The 27,003-nt window shown below is 49.7% G+C and overlaps 1 protein-coding gene across 1 annotated transcript in view; it reads right to left on the reverse strand.

The window, feature by feature from the left end:
• The window catches only part of LOC147095498 (uncharacterized), a 145,406-nt gene that overhangs the window by 114,255 nt on the left and 4,148 nt on the right, over window positions 1-27,003 (reverse strand). The window lies entirely within an intron of this gene.

The raw sequence follows: 27,003 nt of genomic DNA on the forward strand, positions 1-27,003 counted from the left end.
GGGGGGAGAGAGAGCGACTGGGGGGGAAGAGGGAGAGCGACTGGGTGGAAAGAGAGAGAGCGACTGGGGGGAAGAGAGAGTGCGACTGGGGGGGAAGAGAGAGTGAGCGACTGGGGGGGAAGAGAGAGAGCGACTGGGGGGAAGAGAGAGCGACTGGGGGGGAAGAGAGAGAGCGACTGGGGGGAAGAGAGAGAGCGACTGGGGGGGAAGAGAGAGAGCGACTGGGGGGGAAGAGAGAGAGCGACTGGGGGGAAGAAGAGCGAAGAGAGCCGACTGGGGGGGAAGAGAGAGAGCGACTGGGGGGAAGAGAGAGAGCGACTGGGGGGAAGAGAGAGAGCGACTGGGGGGAAGAGAGAGAGCGACTGGGGGGAAGAGAGAGCGACTGGGGGGAAGAGAGAGAGCGACTGGGGGGAAGAGGAGAGACGAGAGCTGGGGGGAGAGAGAGAGCGAAGGAGAGAGAGCGACTGGGGGGAGAGAGAGAGCGACTGGGGGGAAGAGAGAGAGCGACTGGGGGAGAGAAGCAGGAGAGAGAGAGACTGGTGGGAAGAGAGGACGACTGGGGGGAAGAGAGAGCGACTGGGGGGAGAGGAGAGAGCGACTGGGGGGAAGAGAGAGAGCGACTGGGGGGAAGAGAGAGACGACTGGGGGGAAGAGAGAGAGCGACTGGGGGGAAGAGAGAGAGCGACTGGGGGGGAAGAGAGAGAGCGACTGGGGGGGAAGAGAGAGAGCGACTGGGGGGAAGAGGGACAGCGGAAGGGGGGGAAGAGAGAGAGAGCGACTCTGGGGGAAGAGAGAGACCAACTGGGGGGGGAAGAGAGAGAGCGACTGGGGGGGGAGAGCGTGACTGGGGGGGGAAGAGAGCAAGCGACTGGGGGGGGAGTGAGAGAGCGACTGGGGGGGAGGGAGAGAGCGACTGGGGGGAAGGTGGCCCGAAGTGACTTCTCTCTCTCCCCTCCCCCACCCTCTCTCTCTCCCCTCACCCCACCCTCTCTCTCTCTCCCCTCCCCCCACCCTCTCCTCTCTCCCCTCCCCCCACCCACTCTCTCTCCCCTCCCCCCACCCTCTCTCTCTCCCCCTCCCCCACCCTCTCTCTCTCCCCCCCCTCCCCCACCCTCTTTCTCCTCCCCCCCTCCCCCCACCCTCTCGCTCTCCCCCCTCCCCCCACACTCTCTCTCTCCACCCTCCCCCCACCCTCTCTCTCTCCCCCTCCCCCCACCCTCTCTCGCTCCCCCCACCCTCTCTCTCTCCCCTCCCCCCACTCTCTCTCTCTCCCCCCTCCCCCACCCTCTCTCTCTCCCCCCTCCCCCTCTCTCTCTCCCCACTCCCCCACCCTCTCTCTCTCCCCCTCCCCCCACCCTCTCTCTCTCCCCCCTCCCCCCATCCTCTCTCTCTCCCCCCTCCCCCACCCTCTCTCTCCTCCCTCCCCCATCCTCTCTCTCTCCCCCCCCCCCAACCCTCTCTCTCCTCCCTCCCACCACACCTCCCCTCCCACCACCCTCTCTCTCTCCCCCTCCCTCTCTCTCTCCCCCCTACCCCCACCCTCTCTCCCTCCCCCCTCCCCCGCCCTCTCTCACCCCCCCTCCCCCACCCTCTCTCTCTCCCCCCTCCCCCCACCTTCTCTCAATTCAATTCAATTCAATTCAAATCACTTTATTGGCATGATAAGGTACACCTTATGTTGCCAAAGCATCGAAAAGCATTCATGGTTGAACACATAAACGCAGATCCATCCATACAGTGTATAAACAGATATATCCCTGAGTGTATAAATATACAATCGTATAATTTGTGTATACTCTTTTCTTAGGTTTAATGGTTGTCCCTCTGTTTATGGCAAGCTGTAACATAGTGTGCCGCTAAGGTTACACAATTTCTCTGTTCCCCTAGTATGTATGGGAGTTTTTGGTCGTCATTCAAATTTCTGAATTCAGGGCATATTTTTGTGAATTTTGGGTAGAAATTCTCCCTGATGCCCTGATATTCTCCACAAGCTGTGAGGAAGTGCATCTCTGTCTCCACCACTCCCTGACTGCAGTGAGAGCATATCCTGTCCTCTCATGGCAGCCGGGTCTGTCTGTGTCTGCATTTTCGATGGCCAGGCTATGTTCACTAAGTCTGTACCTTGTCAAGGTTTTTCTCAGTTTGCTATCAGTTACCATGGTCAGGTATTCAGCCATGTTGTATTTTCTGTTTAGGGCCAAGTAGCAAATGAGTTTGTTTTGGGTTTTTGTTGTTTCTGCCCAATATGACAGATATTTTTACTTTTGCTTAGTGACAATTGTGTTGGGTAAAATTCTCTGTGCTACGATGTCACTGTCCTGGGGCTGGTTATTGTTAGTAGTGTTAGTAGTTACTTCACTGCGTCCCAGGACTAGTTGACTGAGAGTATTCTTCTTTATGGTCCTCTCTTGGCATTTCAGGGCTTCGTAATGATAGCAGTGGGGGTTGCTCATTTTTAGGTGTTTCCTAAATTTGGTGGCTCTTTTTTGGATAGTAATTATTAATGGATACTTGCCTAGTTCTGCCCTGCATGCATTGTTTACGTTTTTCCTTTGAGTCCGGAGGATACTTTTACAGAATTCTGCATATAGGATGGGTATTTGTCCCATTTTGAAAATTCTTGTTGTGTTAGCAGTCCCCACACCTCACTGCCATAGAGTGCAATTGGTTCAATTACTGAATTAAAAATTTTGAGCCAAATGCTAATTGGGTTTCTATTTGGATTGATTTTTTAATGGCATCGAAAGCCCTTCTAGCTTTCTCTTTCAGTTCATTCACAGCCAGATGAAAATTTCCCGTAGAGCTGATTTTTAGGCCCAAGTATGTGCAGTTAGTCGTTTGTTCAATTTTAGTTGTTCCTAGTGTGAAGTTTATTCTGCGTCCCTGATGTCTGGATCTTTGCTGGAACACAAGTACTTTGGTTTATTGGTGGTATATTGTCAGGGTCCAGGTCTGACAGAATGACTCTAGCAGATCCAGGTTCTGCTGTACACCCTCCTTAGTTGGTGACAGCCGAACCAGGTCATCTGCATAGAGGAGGAATTTAACCTTGGATTCATATAGGGTGAGGCCGGGTGCTGTAGATTGTTCAAGTCATTTTGCCAATTCATTTATGTAAATATTAAAGAGTGTTGGTGAGATGGGCGAGCCCTGCATCACAACCACGCCCCTGTGGGAAGTATTTTGTTTGTTTTTCTCCAATTTTAACTGCACATTTATTGTTTGTATACATTGATTTAATTACTTCATATGTTTTTCCCCCTACACCACCTTCAATAAGTTTCAAGAATAGACTGTCATGCCAGATGGAATCGAAAGCCTTCTGGAAATCTATAAAGCAGGCAAAAATTTTGCTTTAGTATTGATGAACATGTTTGTCAATTAGGGTCTGCAGTGTGAAGATATGATCTGATGTTCTATAGTTTGGTAGGAATCCACTTTGGCTTTTACTCAAGACATTGTGCTCCTCAAGGAAGTTTATAAGTCTTTTTTTTATGATACTACAGAAAACCTTCCCCAGGTTACTGTTTACACAGATGCCTCGACAGTTATTTGGGTCAACTTTGTCTCCATTTCTGTATATGGGCGTTATGAGTCCTTTGTTCCAGATATCAGGGAAGTAACCGACACTCAGAACCAAGTTGAAGAGTTTCAGTACAGCCAATTTCATTTTATCATCCGTGTGTTTAATCATCTCGCTTAGGATGCCGTCTGCACCGCAAGCTTTTCCTGGTCGCAGGTCCTTGAGTTTTTCAAATAGCTCTTTTTCAGATATTGTGGGTTCTATCGGGTTTTGGTTATATTTTATGACAAATTCGAGCTTTTCCAGTTTTTTGCATATTTGGTATTGCTCTGGGCTTAGTGTGTTTTTCTGGTATAATTTTTCAAAATATTTTTCCATGTGTCTCCGTTTTGAATGGCCAATTCGTCATGTTGTTTTTTGTGTAGTGTATTCCAGTTGTCCCAGAAACAATTGGAATCAATGGATTCCTCAATGGAGATAAGTGTATACTTAATATACTGCTCTTTCTTAGTTCTGAGTGTGTTTTTGTATTGTGTTAGTGCCTGACAATAAGTAAGGCGTAATTCCTCGTTTTCTGGTTGTCTGTGTTTTTGGTTTGATATTTTTCTGAGTTTTTTCCTCAAGTTCTGGCAATCGGAGTCAAACCAGTTTTCGTAGTTTTTTGTTTTGGGTTTGTTCTTGCGAACTTTCAAGTTTGACATTGATGCCAAATTATCGAAAATATTATTTAGGTTATTTACTGCCTGGTTTATGCCTTCTTTATTGTGTGTGTATGTATTTTTTCAGAAAGGTGTCCAAGAGAGCTTGAGTTGATTGATAGCTAATTGCTTTCTGGTATTTTTCTGTGCTGTTTTTGGCCCATCCGTAGGAATTTTTAATGTTGTACAGCTTACTGGGTTGTGTTTCTATGTTGGTTGTTTCTGTCCTTTTAAGATATGCAGTAATTTGACTGTGATCTGACAGTGTTGTTTGTGGTTTGACTGTGAATGCTCTGAAAGAGGATGGGTCCAGATCCGTAATCATATAGTCTACGTTGCTGAAGCCAAGAGGTGAGGAATAGGTGGATCTTCCTAGGTAGTCTCCCATCAACCTACTCACTCTCCCCCCTCCCCACACCCTCTCACTCTCCCCCCTCTCCACACCCTCTCTCTCTCCCCCCTTCCCCCACCCTCTCTCTCTTCCCCCACCCTCTCTCTCTTCCCTCTCCCTCCTTGCCCCTCTCCCTCCTTGCCCCTCTCCCTCCCTGCCCCTCTCCCTATCCTCTCCCTCTCCTCCCTCTTCCCCCTCCCCCTCTCCTCCCTCTCCTCCCCCTCCCTCTCCTCCCCCCCCACCCTCTCCGCCCCCTCCCTCTCCTCCCCTCCCTCTCCCTCTCCTCCCCCCTCCCGCTCTTCTCCCCCTCCCTCTCCTCCCCCTCTCCCCTCCTCCCTCTCCCCCACCCCTCTCCCTGCTCCCCCCTCCCCTCCCCGCTCCCCCCTTCCCCCCTCTCTCCCCCCCTCCCCCCCTGCCCGAGCCCTCATCCCCTGCTCCAATCCTTCTTTCCGCCCCGGGGCATGGGCCTCGGCACCTGGATGAACCATCCCTTGGATGCTTTTGGCGGCCTCGGCCATCACCCCTGATGCCGTTGGCCGAGGCGAACACCCACAAAGATATGGCCCAGCCGAGTCCAGCGCCCTGGTCAGCTCGAGGTCCACAGCCGTGTTTGGCCGCAGCCCACAAAGCACCCGAGCCCAGCACCGGCGATGGCTCAGCAGAGCTCCGTGCCGCCCCACGCACTGACTTGGCCCCCGCCCTCCCGAGCTGGCTTCAAGACCGCCAATTGCGGCTGTGAGAGACAGCCGGCGGGCCCGGTTGCCGGGGTGACCCTTCCCGCTCTCCAAGCCCCGCCCGAGATCCGCACTCCCGAGAGCTCCGAGCCCCACCCCCTGCCCGAGCTGAGCGGGGAACAGAGAGAGACGCCGCATCTGAGCTGCTCCTGCTGTGCGCTCACCCTATGTATGTCCCATGACCCTCGTGGCTGATGCTGTTGCCCCGGGTAATGTGATGGGGGGGAGGAGCTTAGCAGAAGCTGTGGGACAATTACCTAGCTCGGGCGTGGCTGGGCACGAGAGGCCCAGGCTTTGAGGCTGAGGTTCTGAGGCCTTACAAAAACGGGGAAAGGTGGGAAAAAGAATCTTCAGGTTAGAGAAAATATTTACAAATGAATGAAATTTTTTTTTAAACAATTTAATGAAAGCAATTTTTTTTGCTGGAAATGTAGGTTTGAAAAGAAAAACGCGGAAAGCGGGAAAAAGAATGGAATCAAGATGGCTGACACTCACCTCGGTTCAGAACGATAAGGCCTGCCCACACACGCACCAATTGGTCGACCGTCAGGTCACCGAAGCGTAGGATTGGTCAATTGTCCCGTTACTCGACTGTAGGAGGGCCCCCGCCCGCACGCGCCAGGAACCCGGCGTACAATTGGTCGACCTCGATGTCACTCTATCGCTAATGAGCGGATAATGAGATGCTAATGAGCAGAATTTTGAACGGTTTTTGGATACCGCGGGCGCAATTTCTGTCCGGCCGAAACGTAAATATGCTTACGAACGTTTTGGAATGGTAAGCTTTCTTTTGATGTAACGCATGTGTAGGTACGCTCTATAACTTTCGAGTGCATAGCCGGACAGATGCACACCGAAGGACAGACAGACAGACAGATAGACAGACAGACAGACAGACAGATGTATCCATTTATATATATAGATAGCCGGAGTGCCCGGTGGTGCCGAGGCTTTTTCGAGGGCATGTTGTTGTTGGAAGAGAGAGAGAGAGCCACTGCGGGGGGGGGGGGGGGAAGAGAGGGAGAGCGACTGGGGGAGAGGAAGAGAGAGTGACTCAGGGGTAGAGAGAGAGCGACTGGGGGGAAGAGAGAAAGCGACTGGTGGGGAAGAGAGAGAATGACTGTCGGGGGGGAAGAGAGAGAGCGACTTGGGGGGAGAGAGAGCGACTGGGGGGCAGAGAGAGAGCGACTGGGGGGGAAGAGACAGAGCGACTGGGGGGGAAGAGAGAGAGTGACGGGGGGAGGGAGAGGTTGATGGGGGGAAGGTGTCCCGATGGACCGCTGCGAATGAAGGAAGAAGGTAAGCTCGAAGGTAAGCTCTCCCTCCCTGTCCCACCCCCTCACTCTTTCCCTCCCTGTCCCACCCCTCAATCTTTCCCTCCCTCACCCTCTCTCTCCCTCCCCCGTCTCTCCCTGCTTTACTCTCCCTTCCCCTCTCCTCACTCTTGCCCTCCCCTCACCCTCTCTCTTTCCCTCCCCGTCTCTCCCTGCTTTACTCTCTCTCCCTCCCTCCCTTCCCCTCTCCCTCCCTCCTCCTCCCCTCCCCCTCCCTCCTCCCCCTCCCCCTCCACCTCCCTCCTCCCCCCTCCCCCTACCCTCTCTCGCGCCCCTCCCCCACCCTCTCTCACTCCCCTCCCCCAACACTCTCTCTCTCCACCCACCCTCTCTCCCCTCCCCCCCACTCCCTCTCCCCTCCCCCCACTCTCTCTCTATCCCTCCCCCACCCTCTCTCTCTCACCTCCCCCACCATCTCTCTCTCCCTCCCCCACCCTCTCTCTGTCCCCTCCCCCCACCCTCTCTCTCTCCCCTCTCCCACCCTCTCTCTCCCCTCCCCCAACCCTCTCTCTCTCCCCTCCACCCCACCCTCTCTCTCTCTCCCCTCCCCCCCCAACCCTCTCTCTCTCCCCTCCCCCCAACCTCTCTCTCCCCTCTCCCCACAACCTCTCTCTCCCCTCACCCCACCCTCTCTCTCTCCCTCCCCCCACCCTCTCTCTCTCTCCCCTCCCCCACCCTCTCTCTCTCCTCTCCCCCAACCCTCTCTCTCTCCCCCCACCCTCTCTCTCTCCCCCCTCCCCCCACCCTCTCTCTCTCCCCCCACCCTCTCTCCCCCTCCCCCCTCTCTCCCCCTCCCCCTCTCTCTACCCCCTCCCCCCACCCTCTCTCTCCCCTCCCCCACACCCTCTCTCACACCCCTCCCCCCACCCTCTCTATCCCCCCTCCCCCCACCATCTCTCTTCCCCCTCCCCCCACCCTCTCTCTCCCCCCTCCCCCCACCCTCTTTCTCTCCCCCCTCCCCCCACCCTCTCTCCCCCTCCCCACCCTCTCTCTCCCCCCCTCCCCCACCCTCTCTCTATCCTCCCACCCTCTTTCTCTCCCCCCTCCCCCACCCTCTCTCTCTCCCCTCCCCCCACCCTCTCTCTCTCCCCTCTCCCCACCCTTTCTGTCTCCCCCATCCCCCACCCTCTCTGTCTTCCCCCACCCTCTCTCTCTTCTCTCTCCCTCCTTGCCCTCTCCCTCCCTGCCCCTCTCCCTATCCTCTTCCTCTCCTCCCTCCCTATTTCTCTTTCTCGCTGACCTCTATTCCCCTCTGCTGCTCTCAGTTTTTCTTCTGCTGTTTTTTGTCTGCGAGCTCGCCGGCCGCTCAGGCTCTGTATGGAAATCATCTTGGTGCCGGTGACCGATTTGCTACTCCAGGCCCCGCCATCCGCCCGCTCTCTGGGGCAAGGTAAGAGCCGGGCTCCGGCGCCACACCCCACACACCATGTATCAGCATCCGGGGATCCCGCCCACCGCCCAAACGTGAACAAAGACCCTCCTCACCTGTCACGGAGTTGAAGTCTCTGAAAGCGGCCACGGTGCACCGGGCCTCTTCCCCCGCACATTCAGGAGGCGTGGGGAAGAGAGAGAGAGACAGACTGGGGGAGGGGAGAGTTAGACGCCGCCGCGCACCTGCTCCGTGGAGCTCCATGCCGCCACCGCCGCACCAGCCTTTACTAAGAAGGCTGCGGTAGCGGCGCTCGGCTGGGGCCCGCCCCTCCAGCCTTCACAAAGATGGCGGCGATCGGGGCCGCTTGTTGACTGGGGCCGGGAGGTGCCTAGCTCGGGCGTGGGTGCAGAGGAGAGGCCGAGGCTTCAAGGCCTACCTGGAAATACAGGGAAATGTAGGAAAGTTAATGAGATTAGATAAAAGATTTAGAAAGTAATTAACTTTTTTTAAAAACAATATGTGTTTAAAGCAAATTCTTTTTTAAGACGCAGAAAGCGGGAAAAAGAATTGAAAAGTTTGGAATCAAGATGGCGGCGACTCATCTCGGTTCAGAACGATAAGGCCCGCCACACACGCACCGATTGGTCGACCGTCAGGTCACCGAAGCGTAGGCTAGGTCAATCGTCCCGTCACTCGACTGTAGGAGGCCCACCCGCACGCGCCAGGAACCCAACATACGATTGGTCGACTCAACGTCACTCTATTGCTAATGAGCGGATAATGAGATGCTAATGAGCGAATTTTGAATGTTTTTTGGAAAACGCGGGTGCAATTTTTGTCCAGCCAATACGTAAATACGCTTATGACCGTTTTGGAATCGTAAGCTTTCTTTGCTGTAACACACACGTAGGTACGCTCTATAACTTTAGAGTGTACATAAGAACATAAGAACATAAGAAATAGGAGCAGGAGTAGGCCAATCGGCCCCTCGAGCCCGCTCCACCATTCAATAAGATCATGGCTGATCTGATCCTAACCTCAAATCTTCTATCACTGTGCATCCACCGAACCCATGTGATCTCCCGGGAGAGGCAAAAAAACAGATAAAGACCCAATGGCCAATTTGGATGAAAAAAATCTGGGAAATTCCTCTCTGACCCATCTAGGCGATCGAAATGCTTCCAGGAGATCACTCTGTCCCTATATTTTCTACAGTACTTACCTTCTGTAAAGGCGATCTCCACCCCAGCCAGGAACAGGAATAAAACCATCTCCTGAAATCTAACACAGAATTAGAACACAGTAGGAGCAGAACCAGGCTACACAGCCCCTGGGCCCACTCCACTACCCACAGGGCCATGACCATTCCGAACCTAGACTCATGTCCAATTTCCTGCCCGCTCCCCTGTAACCCTTAATTCCCTTTACTTCTAGGAAACTATCTATTTCTGTTTTAAATGTATTTAATGATGTAGCTTCCACAGCTTTCTGGGGCAGCAAATTCCACAAACCTACCACCCTCTGAGTGAAGAAGTTTCTCCTCATCTCAGTTTTGAAAGAGCAGCCCCTTATTTTAAGATTATGCCCCCTCGTTCTAGTTTCACCCATCATTGGGAACATCCTCACCGCATCCACCCGATCAAGCCCCTTCACAATCTTATATGTTTCAATAAGATCGCCTCTCATTCTTCTGAAGTCCAATGAGTAGAGTCCCAATCTACTCATCCTCTCCTCATATGACCACCCCCTCATCCCCGGGATTAACCGAGTGAACCTTTTTTGTACTGACTCGAGCGCAAGTATGTCTTTTCTTAAGTATGGACACCAAAACTGTATGCAGTATTCCAGGTGCGGTCTCACCAATACCTTGTACAACTGCAGCAATACCTCCCTGTTTTTATATTCCATCCACCTAGCAATAAAAGCCAACATTCCATTGGCCTTCTTGATCACTTGCTGCACCTGCATACTAACTTTTTGAGTTTCGTGCACCAGGATCCCCAGATCCCTTTGTACTACAGTACTTTCCAGTTTCTTGCCATTAAGATAATAATTTGCTCTATGATTTTTCCTGTCAAAGTGCATAACCTCACACTTTCCAGTATTGTATTCCATCTGCCAAATCTCTGCCCACTTACTTAGCCTGTCTATGTCCCTTTGCAGGTTTTTTATGTCCTCCTCACTCACTGTTGGGGGGGGTTTAAAATAACTTGGCAGGGGGATGGGATACAGAGGGGAGCTGAAATAGGGGGTGATGTGCTGCCAATTATAGAGAAAAAAACAAGTCAGCTTGGTAGACAGGGCAAATATATAGGGGCAAGGCTGGATGGCATCTATTTTAATGCAAGGTGTCTTGCAAGTAAGGTGGATGAACTGAAGGTGTTGATAAACACATGGGAGTATGATATTGTTGCTATCAGGGAGACATGGTTGAGGGAGGGGCAAGACTGGCAGCTCAATATTCCGGGGTACAGAATCTTCAGGCGAGACAGAGGGGGAGGTAGAAGAGGAGGGGGTGTCACAATATTAATTAAGGAGTCAATTACTGCAGTAAGGAGGGATGATATATTAGCAGGTTCCCCAAATGAGGCCATATGGGTGGAGCTTAAAAACAAAAAGGGGGCAAGCACTTTGCTGGGAGTGTACTATAGGCCTCCAAACAGTCAGGGGGAGATAGAGGAACAGATATGTAGGCAAATCTCAGAGGAATGTGCAAATAATAGGGTAATAATAATGGGGGATTTCAACTTCCCCAATATTAACTGGGATAGTCAGAGTGTGAAAGGCTCAGAGGGTGTAGAATTCTTAAAGTGCATCCAGGAGAGCTTTTTGAGCCAGCATGTAGGAAGTCCTACAAGAGAGGGGGCGGTACTGGACATAATTCTAGGGAATGTGGCCGGCCAAGTGGGAAAAGTGCTAGTAGGCGAGCACTTTGGTGACAGTGACCATAATATGGTAAGATTTAAGGTGGTCATGGAAAAGGACAGGGATGGGCCGGAAATAAAGGTTCTAAATTGGGGGAAGGCCGATTTTAATAGGATAAGGCAGGATCTGGCCAAAATGGACTGGGATCAGCTACTTGTAGGAAAATCCGCATCAGAGCAATGGGAGGCTTTCAGAAGGGAGATTGGGATCATACAATGGCAACATGTTCCCGTAAAGGTCAAGGGTGGTTCCAAAAACCACAGGGAACCTTGGATGTCAGGGGATATACGAGAATGGATTAGGGAAAAAAGGAGGGCCTTTGGCAGATACAAAAGGCTAAAGACGGAGGAAGCCCTAGAGGAGTACAAAAAGTGCAGGGGGATACTTAAAAATGAAATTAGGAGATCAAGGAGGGGCCATGAAATAACACTGGCGAGCAAAATAAAGGAAAATCCTAAGATGTTTTATAAGTATATTAAGGGTAAGAGGATAACTAGGGAAAAAATAGGGCCCATTAGGGACAAAAGTGGCAATCTGTGTGTGGAGCCGGAAGATGTAGGAGGGGTTCTAAATGAATTTTTTGCATCTGCTTTCACTATGGAGAAGGACGATGTAGACATAGAAATAGGGCGGGGGGACTGTGATATGCTCGAACATATTCACATCGAGAGGGAGGAGGTATTGGCACTTTTAGCTGGCCTAAAAATGGATAAATCCCCAGGCCCGGATGAAATGTATCCCAGGCTGCTGTGTGAGGCAAAGGAAGAGATTGCGGCGGCTCTAACACATATATTCAGGACCTCTCTGGCCACAGGGGATGTGCCAGAGGACTGGAGAACCGCTAATGTAGTACCATTATTCAAGAAGGGAAGTAGGGAAAAACCGGGGAACTACAGGCCAGTGAGCCTAACATCAGTGGTAGGAAAATTATTGGAAAAAATTCTGAGGGACAAAATTTGTCTCCACTTGGAGAGGCAAGGATTAAGCAGGGATAGTCAACATGGCTTTGTCAAGGGAAGATCATGTCTGACTAATTTGACTGAATTTTTTGAGGGGGTGACTAGGTGTGTGGATGAGGGTAACGCAGTGGATGTGGTATATATGGATTTCAGTAAGGCCTTCGATAAAGTCCCGCACAGGAGACTGGTCAAGAAGGTAAGAGCCCATGGAATCCAGGTTGCCTTGGCACATTGGATACAAAACTGGCTTAGTGACAGAAGGCAGAGGGTGATGGTTGAAGGTTGTTTTTGTGACTGGAAGCCTGTGGCCAGTGGGGTACCACAGGGATCGGTGCTGGGTCCCTTGCTGTTTGTGGTCTACATTAATGACTTGGATATCAATGTAAAAGGTATGATCAGTAAGTTCGCGCATGATACAAAAATTGGTAGGGTGGTAAATAGCGAGGAGGGTAGCCTCAGTCTGCAGGATGATATAGATGGGTTGGTCAGATGGGCGGAACAGTGGCAAATGGAATTTAACCCAGAAAAGTGCGAGGTGATGCACTTTGGGGGGACTAACAAGGTAAGGGAATACACAATGAATGATAAGACCCTAGGCAAGATGGAGGGTCAGAGGGATCTGGGTGTGCAAGTACACAGATCCCTGAAGGCGGCGGAACAGGTGGATAAGGTGGTAAAAAAAGGCATATGGGATACTTGCCTTCATTAGCCGAGGCATTGAATATAAGAGCAAGGAGGTTATGATGGAACTGTATAAAACACTGGTTAGGCCACAGCTGGAATACTGTGTGCAGTTCTGGTCGCCACACTACAGGAAGGATGTGATCGCGTTGGAGAGGGTGCAGAGGAGGTTCACCAGGATGTTACCGGGGCTGGAGCGCTTCAGCTATGAAGAGAGACTGGGCAGATTGGGTTTGTTTTCCTTGGAGCAGAGGAGGCTGAGGGGGGACATGATTGAGGTGTACAAAATTATGAGGGGCATAGATAGGATGGATGCTGAGGAGCTTTTTCCCTTAGTAGAGAGGTCAATAACTAGAGGGCATGGATTCAAGGTAAAGGGCGGGAGGTTTAGAGGGGATTTGAGGAAGAACTTTTTCACCCAGAGGGTGGTTGGAGTCTGGAACTCACTGCCTGAAAGGGTTGTGGAGGCAGGAACCCTCACAACATTTAAGAAGCATTTGGATGAGCACTTGAAATGCCATAGCATACAAGGCTACGGACCATATGCTGGAATATGGGATGAGATCAGACAGGGCTTGACGGCCGGCGCGGACACGATGGGCCGAAGGGCCTCTATCTGTGCTGTATAACTCTATGACTCTATGACTCTGTGACTACTTTCCGTCCCATCTTTGTATCATCTGCAAACTTTGATATGTTACACTTGGTCCCCTCCTCCAAATCGTTAATATAGATTGTAAAGAGTTGGGGACCCAGCACTGACCCCTGCGGAACACCACTAGTTACTGGTTGCCAATCTGAGAACGAACCATTTATCTCAACTCTCTGCTTTCTGGTAGAGAGCCAATCCTCCACCCACGCCAGAATATTACCCCCAATTCCGTGCTTTTTTAGCTTGAGCAATAATCTTTTGTGTGGCACCTTGTCAAATGCCTTTTGGAAGTCTAAATACACTACGTCCACTGGTTCCCCTTTATCCACCCTGTATGTTACTTCCTCAAAAAACTCCAGCAAATTTGTCAAACATGACTTTGCCTTCATGAAACCATGCTGAGTTTGTCCTATTAAATTATGTTCATCCAAATGTCCCGTTACTGTCTCCTTAATAATGGACTCTAACATTTTACCAACCACAGATGTTAGGCTAACAGGTCTATAGTTTCCAGCCTTCTGCCTACTACCCTTTTTAAATAAGGGTGTTACATTAGCAGTTTTCCAATCTGCCGGCACCTTTGCTGAGTCCAGTGTGTTTTGGAAAATTATTACCAATGCATCCACAATCCCTACCGTTACTTCCCTCAAGACCCTAGGATGCAAGCCATCAGGTCCAGGGGATTTATCCACCTTGAGTCCCATTATTTTACCAAGTACCACTTCCTTAGTGATCTTAATCGTATTTAGTTCCTCCCCCACTTGAGCCCCCTGTTTGTCCAGTGTTGGGATATTCTTAGTGTCCTCTACTGTAAAGACTGATACAAAATAATTGTTCTATGTTTTTGCCATCTCCATGTTTCCCACCATTAATTTCCCGCTCTCATCCTCTAAGGGACCAACATTTACTTTAGCCACCTTTTTTCTTTTTATATAACTATAGAAACTTTTACTGTCTATTTTTATCTTTTTTGCTAATTTACTTTCATAATCTATCTTCCCTTTCTTAATCAATCTTTTAGTTATTTTTTGCTGTCTTTTAAAGTCTTCCCAATGTTCCATCCTCCCACTAGATTTGGCTACCTTATATGCCCTTGTTTTTAGTCGGATACTATCCTTAATTACTTTACTTAGCCACGGATGGCTATCTTTTCTTTTACGCACTTTTTTCCTCAGTGGAATATATATTTTTTGGAAGTTGTAAAATAACTCCTTAAATGTACACCACTGATCATGTACCGTCTTACCCTTTAATCTATTTTCCCAGTCTAGACTAATCAATTCCGCTCTCATACCTTCATAGTCTCCTTTATTCAAGCTCAGCACGCTTGTTTGAGATCCAACCTTCTCACCCTCTAATTGAATATGGAACTCAACCATGTTATGGTCACTCATTCCAAGGGGATCCTTTACTAGGACATTTTTAATTAATCCTGTCTCATTACACAGGACCAAATCTATGGTTGTTTGCCCCCTGGTCGGTTCCGTTACAAACTGCTCAAGAAACCCATCCCTAATAGACTCAATAAACTCATCCTCAAGGCTGCTCTGCCCAATTTGATTTGTCCAGTTAATATGAGAATTAAAATCCCCCATAATTATAGCTGTTCCCTTATTACAAGCCTCCACAATTTCCTGATTAATACTCCGTCCAACAGAGTTGCAACTGTTCAGAGGCCTATAGACTACACCCACTAGTGTTTTTTTCCCCTTATTATTCCTTATCTCCACCCAAACTGTTTCACTATCCTGCTCCTTTGACCCAATATCATTTCTCTGTATTATAGTGATTCCTTCCTTTATTAACATAGCCACCCCACTTCCTCTCCCTTCCTGCCTGTCCTTCCTGATTGTTAAATAACTTGGTATGTTTAACTCCCAGTCATGGTCACCCTGCAGCCATGTTTCTGTAATGGCCACAAGATCATACCCATATGTTGTTATTTGTGCCGTTAACTCATTCAGTTTGTTACGAATGCTACGTGCATTCAGATAAAGAACTTTCAAATATGTTTTGTAACACTTAGTTCCTGTTTTTTCCCTTTTTAGTACTTTACTTTTTGCTCCATACCTTTTGTCCCTTCCTGACACATTCTATTTTTTAATTCCCCCACTGCTACCTAAGTCTATGACCTTCTCTGTTGTCATTTCTATTATTTGCTCTCTAGAAACCTCCCCCCCACTAATTAGTTTAAAGCCCTCTCTACAGCCCTAGTTATATGATTCACCAGGACTCTAGTCCCAGCACTGGCCAAGTGGAGTCCGTCCCACTGGAACAGCTCCCTCCTGTCCCAGTATTGGTGCCAGTGTCCCATGAAGCAAAACCCATTTCTCCCACACCAGTCTTTGAGCCACGCATTTAACACTTTAATTTTATTTATCCTAGCCATATTCGCTCGCGGCTCAGGTAATAACCCAGAGATTATTACCCTTGAGGTTCTGTTTTTTAATTTGACCCCTAGCTGCTCATACTCCTTTAACAGAACCGTCTTCCTTGTCCTATCTACGTCGTTTGTACCAACATGGATCACGACAACTGGATCCTCCCCCTCCCACTCCAAGTTTCTTTCCAGCCCAGAAGAAATGTCCTTAACCCTCGCACCAGGCAGGCAACACAGCCTTCGGGACTCCCACTCTTGACTGCAGAGAACCCTATCTATCCCCCTAATGATACTATCCCCTACCACTACAACATTTCTTTTTACTCCCTCCACTTGAATGGTCCCCTGTACCTCGGTGCTGTGGTCAGGTTGCTCATCCTCCCTGCAGTCCCCGCTCCCGCCCTCACAGGGAGTAAGAACCTCGATCCTGCTGGACAAGAACAAGGGCTGCGTCTCCTTCAACACTACATCCTGGATCCCTGTACCTTCCTCACTCATAGTCACACCGTCCTGTCCCTGACCACGGACTACATCTGCAGTAATTAACTTCATAGGTGTCACCATCTCCTGAAACATAGAGTCCAGGAACTTCTCCCCCTCCCTGATGTGTCGCAGTGTCTGAAGCTCGGTCTCAAGCTCCATAACATGGAACTTGAGTTCCTCTAGCAGCAAACACTTGTCGCAGATGTAATCACCGTGAGCCTCAATGGGGACCACCGGCTCCCACATCTTGCAACAGTAACACATCACCTGCTCCATTCTATATAATTAATTAAATTTCTTATTATTAGTTATGAAGACCCTGCCCGGATATAGGTGATAATGTCACACCACTATTCAAAGGACTTACCAACTTAAAGGTATAAAAGAGAAGAGAAGGAAGAAAACCAACCAACCAGCTGATCACCAACCTCCTCCTTGAATACTGTCTGTGGGGCCTGTTTGGTTGACTCGTCTCATTGCTCCGCCTCCGCAGTGTTGTCCAAGCCTGGGAGTGGGGAACAAAACAGAGCAAAAAACACACCCTCACCTCCCACTTATCCGAACTCTCCCACTTAGCAAAACTCCAGCACCACTCAATGCACAAGGCACTCCGTGCACTGCACTAGCCCCTCCCCTTTTATACCCGGATTCTACTTCCGGTTTAAACTGCCCAAGAGTTTAAAAAACCCTTAAAAAATTAAGCTTACTTCTTAACACACTAAAATTCACAAAATACACTTAAATGATTTTTCTCCTGTTAAGTCTGTGTGTTATATTGCGAATTACTACACAGACCACAAGAGTAAAATTAAACAGGTCTTTACTAGTCGAAGGTCAGGGCGGAACTGCCCAATAAATCATTACACAGCACTTATATACCGGTGTGGTCACCGCCGGTATTACAGTATACAGCAGCCAAGATAAAGTAGTGCAACTCTTAAAATAGTTCTCTTAAAGGTGGAACGGTTCTCTTAAAGGTGGAACGGTTACATACACTACAATCCTCTCTTTTTAGCTTAACCGTATATATTCCCCATTAAACATAACATCATAACATATATACACAACTTCATGTAAAAACAGTTCACAGGTTCAGTCTCTCTGGAGGCTTCCTGACTCGGTCTGGATAACGCCTCGGTGGTGTTGTAGTTTTCGGTGGTGTAGTAGGTTCTTTTGGCAAGGTCGATTCGGCTTGAATGCCAGTGTCGGGTTCATCTGATTCCAGTATCACCGGATTGGAGGTAGATACTATGGGCATCTCTGCTTCATCATTAGGCGTATAGAGTTGTGGAGTAGGTTGTCCCTTTTCGGATGACCCTACGATCTGGTCAACATGGCGCCTTATTATGCTTTCACCAATGTCCACGGTCCTAGTCGTGTGCAAATAGTTCCAGGCTGCCATTTCTTGGTACGGTAGTCCCGGGCCAAAACTTTTTGACCTATCTGGAAGGTTCTAGTTGGCCTTTCATTCATGCCTTGAAATTGCCGGTTCTCTACGCCCCTTCTGATGTTTGGCTTGATCAAATCCAGCCGACATCTTAGTCTTCTATTGAAAAACATCATGGCGGGAGTTTGGTTTGTAACCACATGTGTTGCATTCCTGTACGCCAACAAGAAGTTATCTGCCTTATGTTGTAGATTTATGTCTTCATTACCCATGGCCTTTATGGCCTTCTTGAAGGTCTGGACAAACCTGTCAGCTAATCCATTGGTGGCGGGATGGTATGGGGCGGACGTGTAGTGCTTAAGCCCATTGTTTTTTAAGAACTTCCTGAATTCTTCGGACACAAATTGCGGTCCATTATCAGAACAGATCTGTTCCGGCAGCCCATTCCTGGCAAATATGGTCCTTAATACTGTGATGGTTTTTTCCGTGGTGGTGGAGGACATCTTTATTACCTCCGGCCACTTGGAGTGTGCATCCACCGCGATTAAGGACATTGAGTCCATAAATGGACCAGCAAAGTCGATATGTACCCTTTGCCATGGAGATGAGGGCCACTCCCATGGATGTAGAGGGGCTTGTGGTGGGGCGTTTTGGACCTTCTGGCATCCTAAACAGCTCTTGGTCATTTCTTCGATGTCTCCATCGATACCTGGCCACCACACAAACGGTCTGGCTAGGTTCTTCATTTTCACTCCACCCAGATGCCCCTCGTGAAGCTCCTTTAGCATTTTATGCTGGAGTTTGGGTGGAATCAGCACTCTGGATCCACACATCAAGGTTCCTCGGCACACTGACAGCTGTTCTCTTCTTTGCGGGAATGCTGGCAACAGTGGTTCGCCATGTGCTGGCCATCCCTTCACCGTTAAATCGTAGACTTGTGAGAGAGTCGGGTCATTTCTTGTTTCTTTTTCGATCGTAGAATTTGTTACTGGTAGACATTCCACTATGGTTGAGTGGAACATCTCCACTGGGTCCACTGTAGGCGCCTCTTCTGCTGTTGGCAACGGTATGCACGATAAACCATCAGCATTCCCATGCTGTTTTGATCCTTTGTATTCGATGTCATATTGGTGTGCCCCTAAGAAAAGGGACCACCTCTGTAGCCTTTGCGCTGTCATAATGGAAATGCCCTTTTTAGGGTTGAATATGGATACCAACGGCTGGTGATCTGTCAGCAGTGTAAACTTCTGGCCCTGCAGATAATGATTAAACTTCTTTACTCCCCACACAAGGCTGAGAGCCTCCCTATCTATCTGAGCATAGTTGCGCTCAGCGGAGGTCAATGATCTGGATGCAAATGCGACTGGCCTTTCTGAACCATTTGGCAACTTGTGTGAGAGTACTGCTCCAATACCATAAGGAGAAGCATCACAAGCTAAACGAATAGGTAGCATTGGGTTGAAGTGAGCCAACACTTCCTCTGAGGTGATCAATGCCTTGCTTTTGTGAAAGGCCTTCTTACAGTCCTCGCTCCGCTTCCATGGTACTTCTTTCTGCAGAAGAGCATTCAGTGGATGCAGCACCGTGGATAGATTTGGCAGAAACTTATGGTAATAGTTAATCAACCCTAGGAACGACCTCAACTGGGATACATTTTCTGGAGCGGGAGTCTTCACAACAGCTTCGATCTTGTCAGGTGACTTGTGCAGCCCCTCCTGGTCAATGATATGACCACAGTACGAGATCCGTTTCTGAAAGAACTCACATTTCTGGCGATTAACTCTAAGGCCATATTCCTTCAACCTGGTGAGCACCAGTTTCAAATTAGCAAGTTGTTCCTCATCGTCATCTCCTGTAATCAGGATATCGTCCAAGTAACATTGAGTGCTTGGAATTCCCTGTAATACCTGCTCCATGGCCCTCTGCCAAATTGCTGGAGCCGAAGCCACTCCAAAAACCAATCTATTATATCGATACAAGCCTCTGTGCGTGTTGATTGTGAGATACTGGCGCGACTCTTCCTCAACTTCCATCTGTAAGTACATTTGCGCCAGGTCTATCTTGGTGAAGCATTTCCCGCCAGACAATGAAGCAAAGATATCCTCAATCCGCGGAAGCGGATATTGCACCATGTGAAGCACCGGATTAACTGTGATCTTGAAGTCTCCACAGATGCGGACCTTCCCCGGTTCCCCTGGCTTGTTACTCGATGAACACTTCATGACGGGAACAATGGGCATGGCCCACTCACTCCAGTCCACCTTAGACAGTACTCCTGAACGTTCTAGCCCTTCCAGCTCAGCTTCCACAGCCGGTCGTATCGCATAAGGTACCGGTCTGGCTTTGAAAAATTTTGCGGTTGCATGTTCTGCAATCTTGATTTTTGCCTTAATTCCTCTCAGTGTTTCCAGTCCCTGTTGGAACACCTCTTTAGCCTCATCCAATATTCTGGACAATCGTTCAGGTTTGACATCTTTTTTTCTCGGAATCTACCGTTATTGCGTTTAGGGAGTGCCAGTCCATATTTATTTTCCTGATCCACTCCCGTCCTAGAAGTGGTGGACCTCCCTCAGGTAGTACATATAAGTCCATTCCTTGGTGTTCTTTGCCCTTGTGTACCACCTTGACTTTTATCTTCCCGATGGGGTATACTCTTTGCCCTGTGTATGCCTGCAATACTATCTTCGTATCCCGTAGGGGAATATGTTTGAATAACCTTTTGTAATCTTGCTTATTCATGACCGTCAACGCCGATCCGGTGTCCAATTCCATCTTCATTTGGACTCCTGCTATCTGCAGTGTGACCCAGATAGTTTGTCGGTCAGCTTCCTTACTCACATTGTGAATTCTCAGACTATCCAGTTCCTTGCTGTTGGAGTCTGAATCTGAATTCTGTTCATCCGAACTCTTCTCAGCCACCTCATGAACCTTTCTGCACTTTTCCTGCGGTGACTTTTTGTTGCTGGTCTTCTTTCCTGACCGGCATACTTTAGCTATGTGACCAAGCTTGCCACATTTTCTACATTCCTGGTTTTTAAACAAGCATTGGTTCTGATCGTGTGTTGTCTTTCCACAACGATAACATTTCGTTGTACCCAAAGCCATTTGATCTACGCTGAGTACCGCTGCCTTCAGCTGCATTTCTGCAGTGCCTCTCGCTGCGGATTCGTGCGATGTTGCAATAGAGACAGCCTTATCAAGTGTAAGATCATTCTCTTCAAGCAGCCGCTTTTGTGTTCCTTCTTTCGACAATCCACACACGAATTTGTCTCTCAGTGCCTCTGTCAGGCTTTCCCCAAACTGGCAGTATTTCGCTAGCTTACGCAGTTCAATTAAATACTCCGCGTTGCTTTCCTCTTTCAGTTGCGTTCTCTCATAAAATTTAAATCGTTCCGCTAACATCAGCGGTGTGGGGTTCAAATGATTTTTCAGGACAGCAACAATTTTAGCGAAAGTCTGATCCGCCGGTTTAGCTGGTGATAGAAGATGCTTCAATAGCCTGTATGTCTTCGCACCCATTGAGTTTAGTAAGGTTAGTGCTTTATCTTCATCTGATATTTTATTTGCCTTACAATATATCTCTATGCGTTCTACATACGTGGCCCAATCTTCAACATCGGGATCGAAATCTTTGATGTTACCATGCTTAGGCATCTTCGCAACCTTCTTGAGAAACAGAAAGACATTTTTCTTTTATTTTTTTTTCAAAATGGCGGTTTCCCGCGCTTGTCTTCTTCCCCCGCCTACGAAAATGGCGGCTTCCCGCGTTTGCCTTTCTCCCCCGCTGGCTGTAATGGCGATTGCCGTATTGCTGCATTCGCCCTCCCCAGCGGTTTTCAAATCGTGCCTCCCAGCCCCTCCTGCAGTCCGATCCTTTCCCCCGGCTGCGGCTGAGTTCTCCGCGGTTTTTTTGTTTTATTTTCTCCCGCGCCTTACGCTGACCCGGTCACTGCGCCTCACGGCCTCGGTAGCTGCCCGGCCTTTTTCACTGGTTGCGGTCGAGCTCTCTCTCGATGCTGTTGCGTCTCCCAGCCCGCTTGCAGCCCGGTCTTTCGCACCGGCTGCGTTTGCATTCACCGCGGCTCCCATGCCTTACGCTGCCCCAGTCTCAGCGCCTCTGGCCCCGACTTCTGTCCGGCTCTTTTCCCCGGCCGTGGTCGAGTTCTCTGCCCTTATATCCTCCGTTTTTCCCTCCCCGACTTCACAGTCAACGTGGCCGACTTGCTGCTCGTCGCTGATCGGCTTACCCACCACCGTGATAGAAGGGATGATCACTGCCTGTTGCTGATGGAAGGCTTTGTGTCAGAATTCTTCCTGTGCTCTGCAGACCCGAGTCTTCTCTCAGCAGAATGATGAGGGCGGATGCCTCCTCTTGATGCCCATTAGACTGCCTTGGATGTATCTCTGCCACAGGGTAAGATCGTACTCGTCGCCACTGTTAAGTCTGTGTGTTATATTGCGAATTACTACACAGACCACAAGAGTAAAATTAAACAGGTCTTTACTAGTCGAAGGTCAGGGCGGAACTGCCCATTAAATCATTACACAGCACTTATATACCGGTGTGGTCACCGCCGGTATTACAGTATACAGCAGCCAAGATAAAGTAGTGCAACTCTTAAAATAGTTCTCTTAACGGTGGAACGGTTCTCTTAAAGGTGGAACAGTTACATACACTACATCTCCCACTTAGCAAAACTCCAGCACCACTCAATGCACAAGGCACTCCGTGCACTGCACTAGCCCCTCCCCTTTTATACCCGGATTCTACTTCTGGTTTAAACTGCCCAAGAGTTTAAAAAACCTTAAAAAAATTAAACTTACTTCAAATAATTGACTTCTTAACACACTAAAATTCACAAAATACACTTAAATGATTTTCCTCCCACTTAGCAAAACTCCAGCACCACTCAATGCACAAGGCAGACAGACACACACCGAAGGACAGACAGACAGACAGACAAATGTATCCATTTATATATATAGATAGCTGGAGTGCCCGGCGGTGCCGAGGCTTTTTCGAGGGCATGTTGTTGCTGGAAGAGAGAGAGAGAGCGACTGGGGGGGAAGAGAGAGAGCGACTGGGGGGGACGAGTGAGAGTGACTGGGGGGGAAGAGTGAGAGCGACTGGGGGGGATGAGAGAAAGCGACTGGTTGGGAAGAGAGAGAGCGACTGGGGGGGAGGGAGAGAGTGACGGGGGGGGGGAAAGGTGGCCCGATGGATCCCTGCGAAGGAAGAAGGTAAGCTCTCCCTCCCTGTCCCACCCCCTCACTCTTTCCCTCCCTGTCCCACCCCCTCACTCTTTCCCTCCCTGTCCCACCCCCTCACTCTTTCCCTCCCTCACCCTCTCTCTCCCTCCCCGTCTCTCCCAGCTTTACTCTCTCTCCCTCTCCACACGCTCTCCCTCCCTCACCCTCTCTCTCTCCCTCCCCATCTCTCCCTGCTTTACTCTCTCTCCCTCCCTCCCTCCCTCCCTCCCTCCCCCTCTCCCTCCCTCCTCCCCCCCACCCCCTCTCCCCTCCCCCCTCACCCCCTCTCCCCTCCCTCCACCCTCTCTCCCCTCCCACCACCCTCTCTCTCTCTCCCCTCCCCCAACCTCTCTCTCTCTACCCTCCACCCACCCTCTCTCCCCCTCCCTCTCCCCTCACCCTCTCTCTCTCCCTCCCCCACCCTCTCTCTCCCCTCCCCCCACCCTATCTCTCTCTCCCCTCCCCCCACCCTCTCTCCCCCTCCCTCTCTCTCCACCCCCTCCCCCCACCCTCTCTCTCTCCCCTCCCCCCACCCTCTCTCTCCCCTCCCCCCACCCTCTCTCTCTCCCCCCACCCTCTCTCTCTTCCCTCTCCCTCCTTGCCCCTCTCCTCTCTCCCTCCCTGCCCCTCTCACTCTCCCTATCCTCTCCCTCTCCTCACTCCCTATTTCTCTGTCTCTCTGACGTCTGTTCCCCTCTGCCGCTCTCAGTTTTTCTTCTGCCGTTTTTTGTCTGCGAGCTCACCGGCCGCTCAGGCTCTGTATGGAAATGATCTTGGTGCCGGTGCCCGATTTGCTACTCCAGGCCCCGCCGTCCACCCGCTCTCTGGGGCAAGGTAAGAGCCGGGCTCCGGCCTCACACCCACACCACCAGGGTTCAGCACCCGGGGAACCCGCCCGCCGCCCAATGTGAACAAAGAACCTCCTCACCTGTCACAGAGTTGAAGTCTCCGAATGCGGCCACGGTGCCCCGGGCCTCTTCCCCCGCGCATTCAGGAGGCGCGGGGAAGAGAGAGAGAGACAGACTGGGGGGGGAGAGTTAGACGCCGCTGCGCATCTGCTCCGTGGAGCTCCGTGCCGCCACCGCCGCACCAGCCTTTACTAAGATGGCGGCAGTAGCGGAGCTCGGCTGAGGCCCACCCCTCCAGCCTTCACAAAGATGGCGGCGATCGGGGGCCGCTTGTTGACTGGGGCCGGGAGGTGCCTAGCTCAGGTGTGAGTGCGAAGGAGAGGCCGAGGCTTCGAGGCCTACCTGGAAAAACGGGGAAAGGTAGGAAAATTAATGAGATTACATGAAAGATTTAGAAAGTAGTTAACTTTTTTTAAAAACAATATGTGTTTTAAAAGCAACTTTTTTTTTAAAGACGCAGAAAGCGGGAAAAATGAAAAGTTTGGAATCAAGATGGCGGCGACTCACCTCAGTTCAGAACGATAAGGCCCGCCCACACACGCACCGATTGGTCGACCATCAGGTCACCGAAGCATAGGATTGGTCAATCGTCCCGTCACTCGACTGTAGGAGGGCCCGCCCGCACGCGCCAGGAACCCGGCGTACGATTGCTCGGCCTCGACGTCACTCTATTGCTAATGAGCGGATAATGAGATGCTAATAAGCGGAATTTTGAACGTTTTTTGGATAACGTGGGTGCAATTTTTGTCTGGCCGTAACGTCAATACGCTTACGACCGTTTTGGAATGTTAAGCTTTCTTTTGATGTAACGCACGCGTAGTTACGCTCTATAACTTTAGAGTGTATAGCCGGACAGACACACACTGAAGGACAGACAGACAGACAGATGTATCCGTTTATATGTATAATAATAATAGATTTGTTTCAATGGCACACTTCAACAGACCTGTTAAGATTAAGATGGAACACTTCCAATCTAACTGCACTGTAACAGCGGGCCAATAATTCTCATTTAAACCCTCATTGGCAGCTAGGTAGTGCTGCCCATCGCTCATGCACTGTAGCAGTTTTGGGAAAAGCGCCAACCAGCATGCGCCAACCAGCATCAAAAAAAAACCCAGTTCTTCAGTTAACAAGATAGCACAAGAATCTCCAACGAAATTGCATGAACAATCCGGCCGCTGTCCTTCTAAAGTCCAGTTCTGCTTTTACAGTGGTTATCTGTCAAGCGGTCACACAGATCTAAATGTATCACAGATCACAGATCACAGATCACAGATCACAGAAACCCCACAGTGCAGGTAGAGGCCATTTCGGCCCATCAAACCTGCACTGACACATATCCCACCCGATCCCTGTAACCCCTACACCAACACATATCCCACCCTATCCCCGTAAACCCATGTATTTAATCCCCCTAACACTAAGGGTCAATTTATCATAGCCAATCAACCTAACCCGCACATCTTTGGACTGTGGGAGGAAACCGGAGCACCCGGAGGAAACCCACGCAAACACGGGGAGAATGTGCAAACTCCACACAGACAGTCACCCGAGGCCGGATTCGAACCCGGGTCCCTGGTGCTGTGAGGCAACAGTGCTAACCACTATGCCACCGTGCTGCCCTCAGCCGAGGTCACTGTGGCAAAAATGCAGGGCACTAATCATGATACGATCACAGCGCCACACATCAGCTTCGCGTATTTTTTCTGACCACAGCATAGCTGCCCACGGCACAGATATTTTTGCTGTTAAACATCAATAAAATGCGACGTTGATGTTTCTGTCCTGTTACTGTCATAAGAACATAGAAAGAGCAGCAGGCCATTCAGGCCCTCGAGCCTGCTCCGCTATTCAATTAGATCATGGCAGATCTGTACCTGAACTCCATCTACCTGCGATGATTCCATAAACCTTCACATCCTCGCCGAACAGAAATCTATTGAGCTCATTTTGAAATTGTCAATTGACCACCTGCCTGAAGAGAGTTCCAGATTTCCACTGCCTCTGTGTGATGAAGCGCTTCCTTACATCGTACCTGAACGGGATAGCTCTAATTTTATGGTTTTTCTCCACTGTGCTTGACCCTCCCACCAGAGGAAATAGATTCTCTCTCTCTTACACCTATCTGTATGCAGCTCTGGCCGAAGCCCACACTCCAGAACATTAACTGTCCCTCTGATCCTGTCCTTCTAATTTGGATTTTGAGGCCATGCCTCTTTCCCTGATGATTCTTTGCACCCTGTCTTGGCAATTTGATTTGTTGTGGATCACAGGCGGCAGGCGGCAGAAGCGAGTGGGATATCAGTGCTGACAGGGATTGCTGCTTCTCACGGCTGTCTCACACCCCGCGGGAGCGGGCGGTGGTTTGAAAGTCTTCATGTGTCACAAAGTTAGAATGTGTAAAGCGGTGTTTCAAAGTATCACCATATCGTTAAAAAAATCTAAACGTTTAAGACACAACAGGATTTCAGGAAAACATCTCACTCCAGATCATCAGGCCTCCTGTTGCTACTTTTACGCACCATGTGTGTCTGAATAAATGGAAAACGATCACAATAAACACTCTCACGTATCATTACTTAGCGGACGAGATTCTCGGAGCAATGTGTGTGATTCTCTCATTTATGCGTTTGTAAAAAGTTGGGGAAAAGACTGAGTTGGAAATGATTTACAGGGAAATCATCTAAACTTATCTCCAAGTCTCGCGTTCTCCCACGAAGAAGCACAAAACCATGAATTCAGAATCATCAGGTGTAAGCGGCTCTGTGGCGCAATGGGTAGCGCATTGGACTTCCAGTTTAATGGTTGAAAGGCCATTCAAAGGTTGTGGGTTAGAGTTGCTGTTCAGTCAGGTTTTGGTGCTGAACTTTTGCAGTAAAACCACAACTCGTTCATTGATGTCCTTCAAGGACTGGGAATCGCCAATGAGGTCCGTTGAATTGTGATTAATTAACATGTCAGCTTATATCTGCGCACCTCCCGGAAATATTTTCTTCACTCCACCTGTGTTGTGTCGACAAACCCTGAGCATTCTGACCTGTGGAGCTGAAACAGACGTCATTTGAACCTGGGAACCTTTCCCATATCAATCACTGAAACCACCCCCGCCCCCCAGCGAGAATCAAACCCCGAGACCAACCAGCCCCTGGAAACAAAGGCGTAAGATTTCGGTGCCACCCACAGCCAATCAGCCATCCTTTCAGACCGCTTCCGTCCATCCAATCCCGCTTTCTTATACAATGTTCAACAATATCAAGTGGTTCAGGAAACATTCCAAGGCAACAGTATTAGCCTCACTTCACCAGATTCGGCTTGAAAGTGCT

Source organism: Somniosus microcephalus, unplaced genomic scaffold (genome assembly GCF_052327205.1).
Source record: "Somniosus microcephalus isolate GS21.2 unplaced genomic scaffold, FLI_Smic_1.0 unresolved_chr1, whole genome shotgun sequence".
In the NCBI taxonomy this organism is placed as follows: Eukaryota; Metazoa; Chordata; class Chondrichthyes; order Squaliformes; family Somniosidae; genus Somniosus; species Somniosus microcephalus.